This window comes from Xiphophorus hellerii, chromosome 12 (genome assembly GCF_003331165.1).
Source record: "Xiphophorus hellerii strain 12219 chromosome 12, Xiphophorus_hellerii-4.1, whole genome shotgun sequence".
NCBI classification, from domain to species: domain Eukaryota; kingdom Metazoa; phylum Chordata; class Actinopteri; order Cyprinodontiformes; family Poeciliidae; genus Xiphophorus; species Xiphophorus hellerii.
The window spans coordinates 4,073,028-4,095,794 of record NC_045683.1 but is presented as its reverse complement, the minus strand read 5'-3'; the positions used below and the strand labels follow the sequence as shown (position 1 = coordinate 4,095,794).

At 38.4% G+C, this 22,767-nt stretch overlaps 1 long non-coding RNA gene across 1 annotated transcript; it reads right to left on the bottom strand.

The window, feature by feature from the left end:
- Positions 1-4,904: 4,904 nt before the first annotated feature.
- Positions 4,905-22,245, bottom strand: LOC116730193 (uncharacterized). Its single transcript, XR_004341276.1, has 3 exons — positions 22,236-22,245; positions 12,997-13,001; positions 4,905-5,030 (listed from the first exon to the last, which is right to left on the bottom strand). It is a non-coding gene; the product is annotated as an uncharacterized LOC116730193 (long non-coding RNA).
- Between the last annotated feature and the right edge of the window lie 522 nt (positions 22,246-22,767).

Sequence of the window (22,767 nt, the reverse complement as noted above, 5' to 3'; positions counted from 1 at the left end):
CACAGATGATGGAGGTAGAGCGGGCAGCAGGGGCGAAGTCCATTTAAAGGTGCATCTCAACAAATGAGAATGTAACGGAGAAGCTTATTTATTAATGCAGTTCAGAAACTAAAACTTATTATGTAGATGTTTTTCAAGCATTTCTGCTCATTTCGGAGACATGTCAGTAATTCATAGAATAAAAGAACAATGTTCATTTCACTCAAAAATAAATGTACAAAAAGTAAAATCAGAGAAACTGATCATTTTAAGTAGTTTCTGAATTTTTTTCAGTGTTGTATATCGCTTCTCTTTTTTAATTAAATTAGAATTTTGCCATAATATTTCCATTTACTGAGATTAACCAGTAACAACAGATCCAAGCAAAAGAGTTTTGACCTTTGTGAAGGTCATGTTGGAAACTCGTGGCTGGGCGAGCCCTCGGCATGTGTGGGGATTTTTTTTTTTTTTTTAGTGCGAGGTTTCAACGTGAAAACATGAAATTGTTTGGAAACATTTCGCCTCGCGGGGCCTTCACGGAGCGGAGCTGCATACAGCTGAGCTCTGCAAGAACGTCCGCCGCTTCCTCCATAGTTGAGCATATGCCACTTTCTGTTTGAGCGAGGCCGTGTTTGTGCGTTGGCCTCTAACGCAGAGCTGCAAGGGCCGGTCAGGGACAGCAGCTGTGCGTCTCTGTGAGCATCACGGCACGCATGACCTGCCGAAAAAACACAAGGTAAGCATAAACACAGCGACCACGCCAAGCAGCGCCCGTCTGCAGCTCATTAATCCCCCCCACAAGTCGGCCACGTAGACGTTAAACTAGAGCAGAAACCCGTGGGTCAAAAGGTCAAACACAAGCAGTGGAACATACAGAAGCAAGGAGGGAAGAGGCCTAATGAAGAGATGAAGGAGGAAGGGTGAGGAGGGCCAGGAGGATGCTGGTGCATCTGCCCACAGCAACGGGTACCGACGGACATATTTCCCACAGCTCCGTGTCACGGCGGGATCATAGCACAAGATTACGAGGCGGATCAGCGTGATCGGCTGTCGCTGATTTCTCAGACATCTGTCGGTGAGGTGACACAAGCTGTGACAAGGATCGCCCGCCGCATAAAATCTTGAGCGGCTTTCGAGCCGCTGTGGCCGAGGTTCCCTCCGCCTTCAAGACAAAGCAACTCGATGTGCAGATTTAGTGCTTTGAAGCAGGAAGTAGAGAATGGTCAGATCTGTCTGTCCTATTTCCAGCAAGTTATACCAGAAGCTTGTTGATTATATATTTGATTTCTGTATAAAGTCCAACAACCTTTATAAATGCTTTTGACTTAATGTTGATTAAAGAAGGGAGCGGGGGGAGAGAAACGCTTGTGAACCAAATTTTATATAATAATTAAGTAAAAATATTTCAGAACAGGTTTTATTCAAAGAATATAAGCTGACTGAAGCTGTGTCTCCAAAATGCTCCTGAAACAGGAAGAGTGAAGCTTATTTTACATAAAACTCCTCTGATTAAGCTGGTGTAGATCCTCAGTCATGCATGACATGATAATCCAAAGTGCTTAAAAAAAAATCCCACCAACAATATAGAGAAGACAAACCTGGATTTCATCTGTATAACACCTGCCCTGCAGCGCTGGGACATGTGACTAAAACTACTCACATAGCATCGCTAGGCAAGCAACAATGACCCAAACATTGAGCTGAACAGAGGGTAAGGCCCCATTAGTCATTTTAACTGGCATATATTGTATGTGTGGTTCTGTCGAATATGTCTAAGCTTATCACTTCCAACCATTTTCAGAACAGAAGAAACCTTTCAGATTAGAGGTAAAATATCTTCAAGAAACCTCCTGTTTGCTTCTACTTTAGCACTTTGGATAATCTGATTAAGCATTTTTTTTGTTTCTTTCCATCTGCCTTGCTTGAAAAGATGGATTATTTATTCCAGCAAAGTAATTGCAGCGTTCATAGTGATGAGACGTGGATTAAGAAATTCATTATGGTTTTGAAGCAGGGGACAGATTGTAAACAATTACCTTTAAGTCCAGTCCAAGAGATGAAAATCATTTCCTGAATGAGAAATGATCCCCAGCTAATCCCGTCTTCATTTCATCTTTGAGATTCAAGAAAAATTCTTCAACATATGGACTGAAGTGTTGGAGGTTGGCAGAGGCAGGAGGATGAACCCACTCTCATTTTTTTTAAAACAAGATTTTCCTTTGATTAAATGTCAGACTTTCACATACGCTGCAAGAAAATCCCCTTTCTTTCTAACATATTCCTAAGTTGGAATTTCATGACGGAGCAAGAACAAGGATCAAAGCATTACCTTCAACAATAGTCAAAAATAAAGTTGTCTCCTGGGTTTAACTGAGCAAATAGGTGCAACACTCCTGTTGGATAAGTACTGCAAAGCTGAAAAGTTATTTTACCCCAACTGATGCAATGATCACCATCCCATTTCTTACAGAACCATGTGGAAACACATTGCATGGGCGTGGAAAATGTTCATGTGTTTAAAAAGAGTCCAATCATTGGCATCAAGCAGAGGAAACATCTAAGGAGATTCAGATAAATTAAGTTAAGGATTATGGATGCACCGATCCGCTTTTTTCACCTCCGATACGATATCTGAGGCTTAGCACTGGCTGATACCGATCCGATGCGGAAAAATAGTGCTGGACAGACTTGAAATGTTTTTTTTGGGGGGTTGATGGGGGTTAAAACCGAAACATAAATGTACTGAATTACAAATTTAGCTGATAACTCTGCACCAGTACAGCACACTTAAATACACCAATAGCTTCACAAGCTTGGTCTAACATGTAAAAACACCACAACTATAATTTGTTCAGTCAGTCAAGATGGATAGATGGATGGTTCAATTAGGTGTAGAACAGCCGATGTAAAATAAATAATAAAGAAACTGACTTAAACAATAGGTTGACTAAAAATAAACACCAAAAGATCTTTCAAATGGTCCAGAAATTGACATGAAGTGCAATTATGAAGTCTAAATATAAGGTACAATCAATAAAGCATGATGTCGCTGAGAGCACGAAGCATAGAATTAGACTGAATAGATCTGCCCAGACAGATCAAGCACATTGATTACGTGACCTAGAATTATTTTCAACTTCAGGACTGATACAGATTAATATCAGATGGGTGCATCTTTAATTTGAGTGAAAAATATTTAATGTTTAGCTGAATGTAGATTGTAAGCTGTAGCGCGGATGGGATACACGTTAACTATGGTAAAGAAATATTTTTGTAAGCATAGTTTCAGATTTGACCTACGGACAGACTTAAAATCTAATTATTTTGATGGCTCGTGTTCAAAGATGCAGAAAAATTTTAATCCCAAATGCCAGGATGATGATTCTGTCTGCAATTATAGAGAAATATATTTTGATAGAACTCATTTGAAGGCCATAATAACTAATAATGTTAAAGATGTTGATTTTTTTTCCCCCTCTGGGTTGTCTGCTCGGCCACACATTAAAGCTACATTTGAAGATAAAAGCTGGTCTGTGGTTGTTTATTCTTTATATTACCAGTCGTTCACATGAATAATGTCACCCTGCTTTACCACCAGAAATGTTTATGACAGATTAGAGGGCTCACATCCAACTGCATTTTCATCCTAGTTATTTTTGTTTTAGCGCATGTGTGAATCAATTAATTCTGTCATAAAAGGCCACCGTAAACTGTGTGCTGGAGTTAATGAGTCCGGCATTACCACGTCATTACACCAGCTGGCATAATGGAGCATGTGTTGTTTGTCATAATATATGCTGCCATGCTTAACAATCATAAATTGTTGGGACTGAAACTTATTTTTATGTTTGATGACAAAGATGAAAAGCTCACGTGTCTGGATGTGGATATACAGCTGTGCAGTTTTATTTACACAGAAGGAGGTTACACTTTTGAGACAGACTAAGGTTTACTGATTATTAAAAAAGCCGAAAGGTTTCTGAACATCTCAGACTTTTTGTAGAAACCTAATGCCTCTCCTTGTTTAGTTCTGGTAGCAACACCGACAAACTCAGAGATGGATTTAGGCCCGAGACCCTTCAGTGCCTTATACAGCAAAATCAAGACTTATAATCATTTATTTTGCAGACAGGAAGCATCAACAGTGATGTCAGGACTGCTGGGATTTGTTCCAGTTTCCTGGTGTTGGTCAGGACTCTGGCAGAGGCATTTTTCAGTTCCCTGACTGAAGCCCATAACTAAACTTTCTGAAAATAAATGCCTGCACCGATTTTTCTGTATCTAATTTTGAAGCACCTTTTTGAATTCTTGCAAGAATTTAATTTAGTAATAGATTTTATCCATCTATTATTGCATGTTCTGTAGTTTTTAGCATCACCAAGACTAGCCCAGTGCCACATTTATTGTGAAGTAATTATTCAGGTTTCTTCTACAGTATTAGAAGGAACAAAAGAAAGTGTTGGTCATCTCATTGATTTCTTCATATTTCTTTTTTTGTTACTTAAATCCTTCAGATCAGCGAGCTAACTTTAATGCCAGACAAAGATAAGCTGAGTAAACACAAAAATCTGGTTTCAAATGACGATTATATTTATAAGGGAAACTAACTAATGGAACTTGACTTAATGATTCTATCTTGCATTGTGTTTCTGTATTTGTAATGATGTAAAGCACTTTGAAATGCCTTGCTGCTGAAATGTGCTATACAAATAAAATTTGATTGATTGATTGATAACTAACCTGGCCCTGTGCAAAAATGGAATTGAACTGAATTTGTTAAATCATTAGATGTTACTAACCACAGTTTTTTGGCTAAATTTTAGGAGCCCCAGTCAGGCCGGATTATTCTCTAACTAGCCGAACCAAGAACTCATCTGTGTAAAAACAAAGTAGGTTAAAAGATGACACCCTGCCTCAAATTAAAGGTGACCAATTATGCTTCCTTGAACAACTGAGGTTAGGTTTATGGGCGATACAAAACACATTCATTACATTTTTTTTGCACAAAATCATTTTTACATAATGAGATCTTAGTCTGGTCAGTTCTGCCTCTGGTGAGCTCCATTCAGGATGAGATGTTTTAGGGCCTCTGTCACTTTAAATCCAAATAAGCTGCTGCTGGCCACGCCCCCCAACTCAACATTTACACTCACGAAAATGGCTGCAAACACATGCATAATTATACAACCATACATCTTTGAGAAGCAGAAGTGAACCCTCCTGCACAACAAGAATGAAGCAAGTGGTTTCTGGATAGCAAGTTGAAAACAAAGCACTTGTCTTTTCCAGCAGCCATTGTACAGCACATTTAGCGGTAAAACAAGTTGACAAAACGTGCTGGAGATCTGCTTTGGTTGCTAGGTAACGGTTCAGTATATGTCACTTGTGACATAATAATTGGGAGGTTTTGAAATGGGGCATTTTCCAGACAGTAAAAAACATTAAGTTATTGCCATAGGTTTTTAGCAAACAGTTGAGACTCAAATGGAAGTACAAAACACGTGCAAAATGTGAATTTTGCATAATAGGTCCCATTTAAATAAACTCAAAAACCTGAAATAATCAGTCTAGATAGAATTATCAAAAACACCAGCAGGTCAACCACTAAATGACTGAAAAAATAGAAAGTTTTGGAGTGGCATATCCAAGCCTGTCCTTCAACTGCTGTGAGGGTTTTTGAATAGCATTTCCATCCACAGTCACACAAACAGGAAGGGGAGGAGTCTGGTTTCTGTTGAGGTCATCAGGTGCCATTTCTGCACAGCTCTCCTCCTGCCACGTTTAGGCCAGCTGGTGTTACCTTGACTGAATGGGGGTGGAGGTGGCACCAGTACACCCACCCACCGCTCGGTAACTGGTACCAAATGGTGCCTCTCCTCTTGGGTCCTGACCTGTGAACAGGCAGATCCCAGGACAGCTCAAGACGGAACTGGAGGATGGGCAGACAGCTGTCTTCTGTCAGTGGGCCTGTGGACTTCCAAGATCTTTCTGCTCCACACACACGGTCACGGAAACCAGGTAAGGCAAAGAGTGGCACAAATATTATGAAAAATTTGGGATTTCTGTAGAGCTAAAAAAAAAAAAGCCTTCCCGGTTGTGTTTTCAACAGCATCTTGTAGCTTTTTCCTTGTTTCAAAAATATGAACATTAAAGTTCAGCAGAGGGCTCAGCTTATGATAATAAAAGAACAAGTTAAATCAATAAATGAGAATATCACCAAAAAGACTCAAATTTATTTCACATTATCCAAGAATGTTAACAAAAAAAGTAAAGTGAAAGGAAACGTGTGGTAGAAGGGGGTGAACTAGCAACAGAGAGAACTGCAGGTAGGCATGAACAATATATTGGTATAAGGTTGTAAAAATAATTGATTTCTCAATATAATCGATGCTCCGAAACAATCATTCAAAGATACTTATTAATGTCAAAACAGATACAAATGGGCAAATCCACATTTGCCCAAATTGTTGCATTTCTACCAATAGCAGACACTCAGCTTCTCCTCTCCCCAATAAGCTGCAGAATAGATGTTTTAAACTCTTAACATCATCAGAAAACAGAAAACGTGCGATTCTCTTTAGCCGACAATGCTAACACAACAGCACTGTTTGGAGGTACTTTCTCTCTGAGGCAGAAGAATGTCATATACTAGCTGTACTAATGCTGCAAGCTAATGCCAAGGCACTCCTGATCGAGAAAAACTTCCAATGACCAGTAAAAGGTCTGACCATTTGACAGGAAGGGGAGGACCTGTATATGCAACAGTGAGGCATTAAACCTCCTGGTCAGCATAAGCCAAGGCTATCTGGTTAAATATTAGCTTCACCGACAAGCAGTCCAATGACTGGACTTTGTCCTTTGAGTCTCTGTGAACTTTGTGTGTAAACATTTTTTTAAAGATATACAATTTCTATAGCTGCACTCATGCAAAAATTTGAAAGCTAAAATTTTTGCATATGTGCATATCAATGCACCATTAGCTGGTATTCTTTTCCTATACAAATCTTTAATTGTTAATACTCCGAAGAGGTTATTAATGTAATCAGTGGAAAGCCTTCACAACTGACATTTGTTGAAGATCTTAAAATTAATAGTAAAAATAATTAATAAAATGACTATATTTATATTTTTATATTTTAGAAGCAGATCCGAGATCCTTTAGAAAAAATAAACTACAATGACAACACAGCCGCTCTTCCTGCTCTGCTACCAGCAGGACTCTGAGGAACATTGTTATATGGGTGTTGATGGGGAGAAGCTGCATAATTAATTTGTATATTCTAGCATGACAGATGTTTGATTTTGGCCGTAAAAGTAATTAATAAGAGAGTGGAGGGAGAGGCAGATTGCTGGAAGATTATTTATGAAGACTCCTCAATGCAGTGGGGGTTGGGGCGGCTGACAGAGACAGCTTCAGCCTCCACATCACCTGCTCCCATGGAAGTCCCAGCTGGTAGCCTGGCCGGAGCACCGGCAGCTCCAAACGTTTGCTTTCTAAACATAACGATAGTTTTTAGCAGAGTCATGAAACCTGCTGGGGAACCAACCAAGATTTGATGAAAAGGTTCAGGAATTTCTTCAGTGTAGCTTCTTTTAAAGGGGCATTATGTGTTTTCCAGGCACAAAGTGCCATTTTATAGCATAACCAAGTAACTATGTTAACTTCAGTTGTTATAAAAATGCTATATATATATATATATATATATATATATATATATATATATATCAAATATGACTTATAAAAACTTTTGATTTTGTAACTTAACACCTCTGTTCCTTTAAAAGCTGAAACTCCAAAACACTTTTGTAAAGCTCTTGTAAATAAACAGGCATGTCTGAGAAACTTTGTTAAATTAAACATGTCTGTTTTTCTCTGCAGGCTGCTGGTATGAAATATAAATCTACATTCCTCCATCATGTAGTTTGGTGGTAGTTAAGCCTGTTACAATAAGCAATTTATCAATTAATGATTAAATAAAATAGATCCATTCTGCTTATTAATATTTTCTGAAGGTTCAGACTTTAAACTTCATTTTATTTTTGGTTTCAGTTTTATGTCTTTTTTTTTGTTTCCATTTTATTTATTTATTTTGGTTTTATTATTTTGGATGCTTAAAATATCTCCCAGTTCCTGTGTTATGTGTTCTTCACAAAATGTAAGTTTATTGATGTTTGAGAGAGAGAACTTGCCTCATTATCAATATATTTCTTGAAAATGGTGACAAAATAATATTATTTATTGTAAAAACCACTGGGACAATTTATCCTCCAGCAAACTGTTAGTTTGTTGGTTTAAAAAAATGCAAGTGAACCACAAAAAGACAATACAATCGTTACTAGAATAGCTCACGAGTTTGGAAACAAAACTCCTTCGAGAGGTGAGGCTCCACTACTTTAATCAAAAAGCCTGTCTGGACCTTCAGAGAGAAGGAAAATAATTAGACAAGTCCAATGTTTTCCACCAGCAGGGTCGGGACAATTTATGCCTCAATCTGGCAAAACCTCCATTTTTCTTTTTTTTAACCTGTTATTACAGAGCTTTACAGCTTCCAAGGATAATAATGAACTGTAATGGATGCCAAACAGTGAGGACAGGGAGTGAATGTAATTTTCTCAATGAGGGTATAAATCTCACACTGAGGCTGTTACTGTTACCGGCCGCGTGGACATTCAAATCTGCTGCTTTGATTGAAGCAGTCACAGTATATCACAGGCCTTGTAACCCCACTGAGGGTGAGTGCGACCCATCAGCCACAATATGATGTGGTTCACTGCAGACCTGGATGGTTATGATTAAAAACAAAGCACTGACAGCAGCAGCCAGGAAGCAGGAGAGTTAATAAAAACGCCGCTTCTTGCTCTAATATGCACACACTATGCACACTTCGACAATAGGCTTTGGTTATTAGCTTACATTCACTCTGATGCTAACCATCTACATTGATTATGTAAATTTAACAGCCGATGAAGATGTTAATTTGTGACTGATGCTTCTGTTATCTGCAGCATGATGAGACCTTCTGGCTCTGGGTTCTGCAGCTGTTCTCTAAAGATCCTCCATCAGGTTTCTGAGGAGAAAGCAGCTGGACTTCTCAAACGCACTTCTCCTCCGAAGGAGTCTAATTCTGTGGGGGGAAATTGCTAATGTAGGGACTTCAGCATTTCCTTAAATATCTCATTGACCTCTTCTTATTAATACATTTAAGGATTCTGCTAGTAAGTAACTGCGCTGCAGCATTATCAGGTACGTTCTCTAAATGGAATTGAAATTCTGTGCTAATAACTGCTCTGATTTTTGGGTAATGCCTCTGAAATTAATTATATAGCTATAAACTGGAGCTTTAGCCCAAGACAAAGTGAACTAAATCTTCTTTTTAAAAGGTTAGCAAGAGATATGAAATATAATGGAAAAAGGGAAGTGATCATAAAGAAACTCTGTACATTAGCATACTAATTAAAGCAGAATAATAATCTTATATTCTTCAAAGAAGGGTGTCAAACTTAGTTAATTATTGTCCTGTTCTGCTGCAGCACCACTGGGAGCTTCAGCTGGTTAAGCTTCTCATCTTTTCGAAGTTTCTCCATCTAAAAACTTTTACTCCATTTATTGTAATTTTGTGTACACATTCTGACTGTAGCTGTGTTTTCATTTGGCATAATATAAAACTGGAATTATGAAAATAAATTGGCTTAATGGAAACATGGACATTTAGAAAAAAACTCATGTTTTTCTATAAAAGTCTTTTTTGGAGTTTTTTGGCTGTATTGAAATTTGTGTATTTTGCAAAACTGCACTGGAAATACTCATGTAATCAAAAACTGGAAGCTACTACTGGTGGAAAAGATGAAAAAGACGACAGGAAGTGGTTCGATGATTATGTTTTATAATAACTTATTGTGTGAACAAACATATTCACGTGTGATTTTAAATACGTTTCTTATTTAGTGTGAATACAGCAACGGCAAAATTGTATTTTTTCAACAACAGAGTAACAACAATGTTTTCAACACATCTGTAACAGAAACGAAGCTACTGACATTCTGTTAATCAAATAAAAATTTACTTGTATAGCACATTTAAGCAGCAAGGCATTTCAAAGTGCTTTACATCATGACATTAAGTCAAGTTCCATGATTAAATTTGTAATTGATTACGTTTCAAATACAATCCTAATCAGGTGGGTTTTTAGTTGAGATTTAAAGGAAGTCAGTGTTTCAGCTGTTTTACAGTTTTCTGGAAGTTTGTTCCAAATTTGTGGTGCATAGATTAATGTAAAAAACTCCACAAGAAGCACAGGCTGTTCCAACTTGGAAACCTCAGAGTATTTGGAATAAAAATCTGAAAAAAATGTTAAGCAAATGCCTAAAAATTAGCCTGGTAAAAACCAGCTCTTTGTTCTATGCTCTACTTTGTACAGAATGTCTGGATCCTCAGCTGTAAAGACATTATCTTCCTGGAGGTGTGAACTCTAAGAAGCAGTTTTAAAAACTTAAAAGTTTAAAATTTTACCCAATCACTAATGTTTGGCTATGACGCATGTAATGTGCTGGAAATTGCGGCACTACAATTCTAAAACAGCTCAAAAAATCCATGTCATTGTTCACAACTTCGCCATATAAAGTTATGATGTTATGACTTTATTCTCATAATATTCTGAAAATTGACTTTATTCACACAGTACAACTTTATTTTCAAATTATTTCGACTTTCTTCTTGTAATACATTTTTTCTCGTACAACTTTATTCTCATACTGTGACTTTATTCTTGTAATTTCAGTTTTTCTAAGTATGTCCCTAATACGCCGTTGTGCCATTTAAGATGTAACAAATGTTGTATTCAGATCTCAAATGCAGGTTTTTCCTTCTTGTTTTCCAGGTTATTTGTGTTTGCGTGCAAACGGCACAAGTGTACTCCAGCTGCTGATTTGTGCATCCACATGGCACTTAGTGTGGACGAATTACAGCTGAAAACTTTCACTGGTTGAGATTAAATAAATCCTTCTGTTAATTTTCTGGCCGTCTGTCCCTCATCTCATCGCCAGAAGCAACAGTGGGCCTCTCCGTCCCAGCAGGGCGAGGCTCTCTGAAGCAATATGTAATTAAACTCTGAGAGCATATTCTTTAATCCTAAAGGCTATTATGGATTTATGGTCAGTGCATTGTCTGAGCTCCACAATGACTTTTGCTCTTCTGGATACTCTCAGCCCATATATGTTCTTAAATGGCTAGATAAAGGTTTTGTAACCCTTTTAAATCTGGCTCTTGTAATGGGACTGCTACTGTGGCTTACTGCCCTCGTGGGGGAATGTCGGCTTTTCTATTTTTCTTATGCTGGGATGGATATGAAGGCTTAGGAAGGGTAGAACCTCTGTAATTATATTGCATCAGCGTTCATCAATGACATTTCAGAACCCTTTCCGAGTCACTTTGGGAAAGAACAAAGCTGCACATGTAGAAATGTAATTATGCTGTATTCATTTGTAGCTTGCAGGGATTAAACGTTCATGCTTGTTTAAGTGTAAGTGTTCTACATTTTACAGCAGAGGAGTCCTAATTAAGTGTGACCTGATCCCACGACACGATGCTGTCAAACATCATGGGTACTTAACTTGGTTGCTACTTTTGTTTCCAATATTTTAGGGAGTGTTCAAATCATTTTTCCCCTTCTACATTTTGCTTTTTTCACTTTATTTGACCGTTTTAAGAATTTATTACGGTATCCTCTGGATTTTTAGTTACCCAGTCATTGGTAACAAATACTTGATAATGACAGGTGTGTCTGTTTCAAACAGATGAACCTTCAAGATAACAGTTTTGTGTTTAAATATTTTATCAACCAATTCAAAGCAGTTTTTATCTCTATGCTTTTTTGCAATTCCACAATCACAGAAATTTACGGAAAAATCAACAGATCACTGTGGTTTTTTGGGCAAATGCAAAATTTTCTGCAAAACAGAGTTTCAATGAGTAACTCCAACTTGCAGGTGGCAGTATTTCTTACTTTTACTATACTGCTGCCTCAATCTTACTCCATGTCAAGTAACGTTTGTGATCAATATAAAAGAAGCCACAATTATGGTCTTAAATAAGTGTAAATATTGCAAAATGTCATGCAAATATTTCTAAATTAGCACCACAAAATCTGATTTGTGGTGTTAATTTAGAAATATGCTAACCAGTGTTAGCATTTGGATTGCAATACGCAAACCCGGCATAATTGTTTTGATATAGTACTTAAGAGCTATTTATAAATATTTGTTTAATTGGTTTTATCAATACATTCAAGCACAACCAGCACTTTGATAACATGCATTATGTTGATATGTCCAAATGAAAACGAATTTGACACCACAGCTTTCGTCAGCTGCGTACTACTTGCCAACATTTCTGTAAATAACTCTTTGGGAATTATGCTGGAGTTAAAATAAGGTTTTCACATATTCCACTAAACCTGAACAGTCTTGCTGCAAGAAAATCATTTGTGAAGTGGATTTTGTATGTCCTCACATTGTCTTTGTTTGGTACTAAAATTTGATTGTTAATCTAAATTATTTGTGTGAAAAAAGCAAAAGCAGCTGAATTCAGTAGTGATTCTAAGTTTTAAACAGGCAGGACTGAGAACCAAAACGTTGCCGGGATTTTCTTGCCAAACAGTTTAGTTTCCGTGTCCTTTTCTGTCATCTGATTACAGCCAAAAACCATCACCTCTGCATACCTTAATGATAATGTATTCCTTCTTATTTGACTTTTTAATTGGCTTTCGCCTAATTATCATCACAGGGTTCCTCAGACGTGTGCTGAGAGGAAACCCGGCGTCTGGGAACAAAAGGAGGTCGGACGTGGAGGTGTTGGCACCTGGCCTGATCCGCTCCGGCGACCCCTGTTGCTCGCTTTTGTGCGGTGATAAATTTTCCCCTTGAACATGATGTCAATATGTTGATGTGCCTTCCTTTATTAAGACACCATCCAACTGATAACAAGTCCTGCTGTGTGTTACCAACATAAATAATTAGAACAGAGACTGAGGAACGGCAGGTGGCCTTTGGCACAAAGAAATAATCATACTTGATGTGGAAAATAAAGTAAAAGGACCCATCTGTTCACGACGGGGGGAGGAGGAAAAACACGTTAACATATTGTCAGCGGCATTATGAAATACACAGTTAATAATTTCGTCGTGGCACACAGCTCTGGACACTTGTTTTAAATAATGGAGCAGAAGTGAGCCAAGGCTCGCTTCAAAGATTCAAACCGGCGGCAGGTTTGCTCGCTCACGGCGCAGCCCACAGATCATTCTGTCACAAACTCAGACACTTATTAACTTAAAAGGTTTATTAAGGGAAAGGTAGTAAAACCATGAAAGGACCTTTACCAGAAGACAGCAGAGGGACCTTCTCATTGGCTTTCAGCTCTTTTAGACTTATAGGTTGAAATTAAAGATTTACTACATTAAGACTATAAATAGTGTAGCTGCAACTGTGTAAAAATGGCATATGACAGCAAAAACAAAGCACATTGTATCAGTAGATAACTATCCGGAATCTTCCAGCTTTTAAAATTTTGGAAATTTAACTTAAACTGCACAGAAACATGAACTGTACAGCATGGAAACCAAAATGGAAATGCCTTCTGTGGAAAAGATTTAAGAGGAAAAGCAGCAGGTAGGTGCTGCTCTGAAGGATACACAGATGTGCCAACACCATGCCAGGGTGGGCAGCCACCAGCAATAACCTTAGATGAGCAACCGTTTAATCTCCGAAAGGGTAAAAGATCATTTCCAACAAATTTGATGTCCATGATTTCACAGATAGAACGATTATTTGAAGAAGACATTACACATGGGAGCATATTCACCCAAGGTCAGAGAAATGATCAGGCCTCACTGAGCAGAAAACACTGAAGTAGTACAATTTGGAGGCAGCTTCCCATCGGAACGCGCAGTAGACACGTGGGATACCACAAGGTTCAGTCCTAGGCCCCGTCTTATTTAATATCTTCAGGCTCCTACTAGCTCAGGTTAGTTCACCAGACTGAAGTTATTATCTTTGGACACAGAAAGGAACAATCAAGAGTCAGCACAAAACTTCAGTTGTTACAGCTAGAAACTAGAGATCAGGTCAAAACTCTGGGTGTAGTGATGGACTCAGACCTGAACCTTCACTGAGTCACAAAGACAGCTACAAAGTCGGCCTTCTATCACCTGCAGAACACTGCCAGGATGAGAGCTTCCAGCAAAATCTAGAGAAATTCATCTATGAGTTTATCTTCAGTCATATTGATCATTTCAACAGCGTCTTCACAGGTCTGCCTAAAAAGTCAGATAGCTGCAGCTGATCCAGAACGCTGCTGCTGGTGTTCTGACTAAAACCAGCAAGATAGAGCACATCACCCCAGTTCTAAAGTCGTTCCACTGATAGAATAGACTTTAAGATGCTTTTGTTAGTTTATAAGTCACTGAACGGCTTAGCAACAAAATACATTAAAGATGTGCTGCTGTTGTATCAACCTTCATAATGTAATGTTTATATGATGCAAAGCACTTGTTGCTGAAATGTGCTATGCAAATGAACTTGACCTGAATCAGAAACAACATCTGAACAAACCCAAAGACGTCTGGAACGAAGCTCTTTGGACACATGGGTTCAAATGTTTTTTTATTTAGTTGGAAAAAACCAAAAACTGTTAAGCACGGTGGTGGATGGCTGGTGATTTGGGTTTGTGTGACGTCCACAGGACATTGCCACCTTTCATTCACCGAGTTTACCATTAACTTTTCCATTGATCCAAACCAAACAGCCTTTTCATTTCACTCTAATCTCTGTTAAATAGGAGGAGACTCTGTTGTGTTTTCGTAGACTTAAGAATGATTTCACTGTTTTCATATCTTGTTAAAGAACTTATTTTAACTGTGTTGATATAAAAAACCCTAGAATAGAAGTAAGGTTCTTAGATATGAAGAACTGATGTTTAAGTATGTTTTTGCTGCGCATTCATCTTCATGGGCGCCAGGGTTCAGAGGGCGCTTTGATTATAGAAAAAGACCAAAATTACCAAAATGAAGAGGCCATTCAGGACAGAAACAGGAGCTAATCAAGGTTCAAGAGGCCTCCTGTCAACAGCCTCTTGACCGTTATGAGGAAGCGCCTCCAGATCCCGGTCACCCCGGGCGACTGCACCGATTCCTCTTCCCTCTCCTGACTAAAACACATCTGGGCAGAGCCGTCCAACAAATCAGATTTATTTATTTGCTTGATTGAGATGATGGGTTTAATTACTCTGCCGTGAGGAAACATTGCTGGTGTATGAATGAGATGATTAAGATCTCAGGGTTTCCACGCTTTGGGAGTTACATCGTGTTTAGGAGACGGCAGCTGAAACTTCATCTTCAGAAAATATTATTTACACAACCCCTCAGTAGTCAGACACTCCACTCAGAGGGTCTATGAAGAAGCAGCCTGTAACTAAAACCTTCAGGACTGATTATAGATGTGAGTGAAAACACATGAGGATTTCAAAGGTGAAAAGTGAAAGGAGATTTGACCAGGTACATTTTCAAAACTTCTTACATTTCAGCTCACATCATCCTTTTAATAAGATACCAGAGAAAGCAGCTTTTATTCCCCTGTACAAACCACAGAGTAACTGTGCTGCCCCTCCCCCACAAGTTGCTGTGCACTGCTGTTCAGCTCTTGCTTACAAGAAGAAAGGTTTTCTGGAGACAGTAATTTGTGGAAACAGAATATACCGAAATAATAATAACGGAAAAATTAAATATAAGGTTAAGTTGAAGATCTTAATCAATAGTTATGATCCAATAACACTATGAATCTGTCAAATGTAAAAATTTCAGATTAGATCAGAGATTTTCAAAGCAGAGAAGACAAATGGCCTCCACTACATCATTACTTTTGTTTCTGTAAACGTTTCAGTATGAATTACTTTCTGATAAAACCGCAGTTCATTTAGCTTCCTGTAAACAAAGTTAAACAAAAAAAACTCCTGGGACAAGTGGAAAAATGTCATGAAATCCCAATGTTTAATATTCATGGTCGCAATTCATTCTTTTGTTCGTTTAAATTTTGCTTGGTCCTGACTCTGTCTCCTTACTTACCATGGCTTTACGTACTAAAAATCAATGCATCAATGCATTTTATCAATGAAGAACAACTTCAATTATAACCAGGATGTATGAAAAGGATGATGACACATTTTTGAAAGTTAGCTTGCTTAAATCGTTTTAGTCCAAGTTCACTGATACTCCATCCGATTCATTCAGGACTACAGAAAGTTCAGATAATGGTTCATAAAAAGACTTTAAAAGTTTAAAAGAACCTCTAAGTGCTTGGGAGAAAAAAAACAGAAAATTTGTATAATTTTGTGGACAGGATTACATGTCTTAAAGTGGGGATATAACAATACAAAAATGTGGACCAACATACTAAAAAGCTGATATTTACCAGTTTAATTTATTTGTTTATATTCAACACTGGGGGAAATAAAAAATCAACCAATACTGATGTTATTGTAGATAAATCGAGCATCCTTATTTTGAAGTGTCATATCTTTTTGTTTTCACTTGGGCTTTAACATGTGATCAATTCAAAATTCAACACATAATCAAGGCCCTAAATGAGAACAATGTTCAGAGAGTTGTGTGTTTATTCTAAAATCACTTGAAGCGTCGTGAAAAACAGCCGCCATGAGCAAGGAGGACGTGACACGTTTTGCAGAAATAAAAACGCCCCCGGTCCCCAACTTCATCCGTGACATGATGGCTGTCATTATCACAACTCTGCTTAATTCATTATTTTAAACCCTTTTTACAACACGTTCAACGGGAAGCACTTTCCAATCTTGTTTCAATTAAAGCCGACACGTTGCGACAGGACGCTGAAGTGCAGCGGCAGCACAAACAGGAGGAAAGAAAAAAAAAACCCTGGCACATCTTCAGTGAAATGGCTTGCAGGGAAACATTATCCCTAATAAAAGTCTTTAATAAATACTCCAGGTCCTTGGAGACTTCCTCAGAACCTGAGAGGGAACACTGCCTATACCCAGGAGCAAAGAAGGCCATTACAGCTTGTACTGGAAGATTTAATAGGTGTCATAATTTATCATGTAAACCCAAAAGTGTTTCTTAATTAAGTGTGCGCGTTAATGAATTTTTTAATTTGATCCCTGTAAGTACTTTGCCATGCTAATTGCAATATTCCACACATTAGTTATCGGCTATTGCCCTTGGCTATTTGCTGTCGTGAGGAGGAGACCCGGTTCTCCCTCAGCTCGAGTTCATTAACCGGGTCTGAGGCTCAAAAACAACAGAATTGTGAATGAGTAAGCATGTATCAAGGTCTCAAATCCTAAACAAAGCTGCCTTCTTGCTTCAAGACGACGTGGTAATGATGTGAGTTAGGAAATTCTCCAGCTTGCAGCTCACCTTCAGCTCCGAGAGACGCTCTGATCACAGAGGAAACCATTTAAAATGACAAATGCCAGCCAGCCTCCTGCTTGACGTCTCCTTTTGTATCCAAACTCTCGCCGTCACTGGTGGCAGACTCATATTGTTCAAGGGGATTAATCTGTTTGAGAAACATAATAATGATGTTGCCAACTGCTGCCTGTGCTAATATTTTATTAATCAAGTGCGACTAAGGAGTGCTGCTGTGTCCTTAGGATGACTTTTCATTCCTCAGCAGTGAGCGAGCAGAGCAGCTACACAACAAGTGAACTCAGCAAGACGTTTGCTGCTGCAGATGGGCTCAAACTGATGCTAACCAGTCGTAGTTAAGGAAACAACTGTTAGGTCTAACAAAGTTTAGTAGAGACTCCAGTCAAACACCAGATTTGAGCAGTTGTAGGATTATTTTTGACTTTGGTAAAATATCAAGAGTCATTTCTGTCTCCAGAGCTAGGCTCATGTGTTTGATTAGTTTGCATTTACCCAGAATACCATGCGCTATAGTTCATTTCCTGCTTTTGGAGCGATTTCTCCTATCCACTTCAATTCACACATATATTTGAACTGCACCAGAGTTCACTTCAACAGAACTGAGGCCTAGGTCTCTAGGCGGACCAGAGTTCACATTTTTGGTCCGCATCAGAGTTTATTGACTCAATCACACCTCCCTAAACAACCTGGGCTTTCAAGACAAATGAACTGGAGTTTAGTTAAAGCAGATTAAACAGGCCTGGTGTGATTGAACTTTAAGGGTGCATTCACACCAGGCCTGTTTAGTTTGCTTTAATCTAACTCCAGATAGATTAAAAAAGTAAACTCTTGCGTGGTTTGAATGTGGATGCAAACAAAACGCGAGTGTCCAATGCTAGCGGCAGAAATGACTTGTGGTTCTTTAGAAACGACAAAAGAAATCCTTCAACCATTAAAATCTGACGCTACTTCATTTTTGTTTATATTTTCCAAAGGAAGTTGTGCTCAGTGTCTCCTATAGAGGCATTCCTGTATTTTTCTTCAGGTTCTTGGTGTAGCGCCACCACAGGCAAGAAGGGGAACATGTTTTTCAAAGAGTTTGGTTAATTTAACACAGAGTCATGTAAAAGTGAACCGCAGCAGTTCAAAATGTAATAAATGTTGAAAATTTTGTCCCCAATTGCAGTGATTTTACTGAACTATCAGATGCGATAAGCATGATTTTATCAGATGTGTCATCTTCAGTATTTTGTGTTTCTCCTTCAGGATTCTGCTCTACACTTACATGAAACACACACAGAAGAAACAAATGCTTGGCTCAGCGTTCTTCAAATTAAACTAATAAATGTGTGAACTGCACAGTGAATCCGGCCTTCTGAGTGATTGTTTTACACTATATTAATCTGAACCAAGCTGTTCTCCTTCCTTCACCTCTTTGGCTGCACAGTCACGCTCAAGATGGATTTGCAATGGCCCTTAATTTAGCCAAAGCCAAAAGGAACAGAATGCCATTAACACAAACGCAATCCTGAAAGCCATCGGTGTCATGACATTCAAGCCTAATGGAGAACTCTGCAAAGGCAAACACTTCCCCATAAACGTTTCACAAAGTAATTCCACCCATATGAAGAAACTCAGGAAAAAATCTGTTGACATTATCCCAGAGATGTTGGTGGAGCATCTGCACAGGAAGCCTTATTTAATATTCACAGGACTCGGCTCATTCTGACATTAGCAGAGGAAGATAATCCCTCAAAGATTAAATTACATGTGGGCCGGAGTGTTTAGTGCTGCTATTGTTTTCATTAGTACAAAAAGGAATTGTGCTCACTGGGTATGATATTAAATTGAGCTCCAGGGCAAGCGCTTGACATGCGTCCACCCCCACCACTCCAATAAAACATAATGCCATTCAGGGTCTGTAATCTCCCAGCAGCAGGTTGTAGTTTTAACTACATTTAGTGGTTTTTAAATATGCATTTGTGGTATTAAAATAAATTTCCTGAGGAGAAAAGCAGAAGGTGCACTACACTCTGGGGCTGCGGCAGATACTGTAAGTTGCCTGTCTTCATCTCAGAAAAAAAAGGGCGACACTGAACTATTAGAGAATGTTGCACTTATTTTAAAAAACAAATGTGCATATCTAAGCAATGTGCTGATTTCTGCAGACTTTAAGGCAAATTATAACAAGATAAAAGGAAGAAACATCTGTCAGGTCTGGGTTGAAAAGTATCAAAATCTGCTGCTTCTCTTTCACATGAAATGCATGAAACTTTATTTTTACGCACAAACGACTTTAATGTTTGGGATTTTTTTTTATTACTAAATCTGTGTGAACTATTGAAAGACAACAGCAGTCCAGATGGATTTGATGCAGCATCTTACAGCGTTTAGACACTTTTTCAATTCAACATCCCTGACTTAAAACACTCAGATTTCAAGACATTAGGAATAAATACAAACTTTTAAAGCATGAATAGCTATATATTCAGCAAAATACTGAACCTTAAACGTTTCAAACTCGTATTGAAACGTTTGCGGCTCACCTTGAACTGCCCAGCTCGCCATCCGTCCTGCACCTGGCTGGCCTTCCTCCACTTTGGGGTGTTTCCCGACGCGGCGGTCCGTCCCTCCCGTGTCAACCTGGCATGGCTGATCAAGCTGTTCCAACAACTGGAAGACATCACAAGTTAAACACTCATTATTTTAATTTGATGCTAATCATGTGTTAATGAGCATAATCCTCGCAATGATTCAGGTAATTTGCTTAATGGCTGCCCAGAGTCCAGATCACAGCAATCAGTCACGTTTGATAAGACGTCTGTTGTTGGACTGTGGGGAGGAGTGGATGGAGGAGAAGACAGGGGACAGGTGAAGGCATGAAGGTTCAACCAGCCTCTGATCTTTGACCTGTTCACACCTTAACGTAGTGAACAACATTTTAATCTGGGATGACATCATTGATTCCCAGCTACTCAACTATCCTCCTCATTTTTGTTGCAAAGCAACAACACCGCCTCCTCCTCTGCGCAGCCCTTCACTAGCTTACCTGAATTACAAATTTACATCTGAGTGATTGTCTGCAAAATGGGAAAGACTACAGAACATATTATCCTAGTAAGGCAGATGTCTCTAGATGTTAGTAAGTCAGGAAATGGCTACTAGCCCAAGATGTCTATGTCTACTTTTTGAACAATAATTAAAAAGTTTCAAACAACTGAAACCGTGACAAGCAAGGCAGAAGGGAATCCGATTGTTTTCGGTTTGGTCGTTCATACTATACTACTAATTAGATGTGACCGCAATCGGACAACCATGAATGTTTTACAACTCCAAAGCGACCCACACACGCAGAAGAAGAAAAAGTCACACAGCAGCACACTGCTTACAGAAGTGATAACTGGAAACAGTTATTACCGTTTCAAAGTTGTTGAGCAACAAGAGCCCAGAGTATCGTCACAAGATCATAAGAAGATGGAGGAAGCTTAGAAAAAGCAAAGTTAAGTGTCTCCACTTCTTGCTTCAGCCATTGTTTGCACTCCAATTTACCACGCCTGGCTTCATCTGGTGCAGAATTATGAATCATGTTTCATATCAATGATGTAAAAGTTGGATTAAATGCGTATCTTGTTTATTATTACATATGGAAGTGGCACAAATCTTGGTGGTGAAAGAATCAAAATCGGGCCGTTCAGGCTGCCAAGAAAAAAGGTAAATATGGGACGCATATGGGGGAAAAAGATATTGGATTTAGGACATTTGCCAGCTGTAGCCAAAAAGCTACATCTTGGTTACTAAGTCTCCATAACAACCATTACACCATCTACCTGCCAGCCGGCTGCTTTTTTATAAAAAGCTGCAGCAAACTTGCCAAATGCTTCTGGGACTTTAACTGGAACAGGATTTCTGTTTTCTCCTGCAACACTAACAACAACCTGAATATACCTAAAAATACAAAAAAGGTCTTCATGCATCAAAAGAGAAACTTGTCGTGCCACCATAGAAGGTGTTGAATAGTTTTATTTTAATAAAGCCGTCAATCTCATTGGCTTACAGATGGTGGGAGGCCGATCCGTTCAGACTAAGCAGAGGAATAAATGAGTGACTAAGATCAAGCAGGGGATGCTGCACGCCTCTGAAAAATGGCTCCAGCATAATGACCCGTGAGTGCTAACAAATATAAATTGTTTTCTCTTGCATTTTTACTGTCGGCAAAACAAATGCTCATTAGCTTTTTATGAGGGATTGTGTGAATAATAAATAGCTCATAATTACCCCCATCACAAATGCAAATGTGTGAATTAAAAGCAGTAGTAAAACAATAGAGCTACTCTTCCTTGCAAACATAATTATACTTCCAGAGTCTTTAATAGTTTAGCTTCATTTTTATAGCCAAATGCTTCATTTTACTGTATTTATTAGGTCTTAGTCCAACCAGTTTCTATAGTTCCCTTTTTTCCTGCTGTACATCTGACATTAGAAACAGATTTATGTATTAATCTCTAAAGAATCTGCTGCTTCAAATTTCATGTTTACACCTTTCAACAGTATTTATGTGATTTAACAACATATATCAGCATATTGTTTACCTGAAAAAACAAACAGCATTAGACAAAATTACCAAGGAAGAAAGAATTAAGACAAAGCAAACAGGTAAATCTGCATGATCTTTCACATTTCTCACCTAAATCAGAGGATGACCTATATTTCACACACTAATCTGCTGTAAAGCTCGTCAGATGCCTATACTGGGGGCCAATTGTTCAAACTGGCAGCTTAAGCATGACGACGGACTGATGAGTTAACCTCTGCAGTGTCTGAGCACACAGTTTTAGGAGTTACTGGGATTCACCATAATAACACTAATCAAAGCAGTGCATTAAAATGATAAATGGAGGAACATCTTTTTATTGAGGTGTGATACAAAAACTGCAAATAGTTCAAAATAAAGCAGCTCATTTGCACATACAAAACAAACGAGCTGCTTTCAGAAGTAATGTCAGTATGATGCATAGTAGATTATCCTGGCTAAAAGTTGAATTCAGGTTTATTTTTAAAATATTACTCATGATACATCATGAGTTCAAAACAACCAATGGTTATATTAGTATTAATGTACATGATTATCAAAGTAAACATGCAATCGAAGGTAGAAATTCGTCCAGACATACTACTTTATACATAGCTAGGGAAAACTTTACAGAAAAACATATTGGAGTTACATTGGGAAAATTATTTTTGAACAGTTTTAAATGGTAAATGGTAAATGGACTGAACTTATATAGCGCTTTTCCAGTCATTTTTGACCACTCAAAGCGCTTTACACTAGAGTCACATTCACCCAGTCGCACTCACAAAC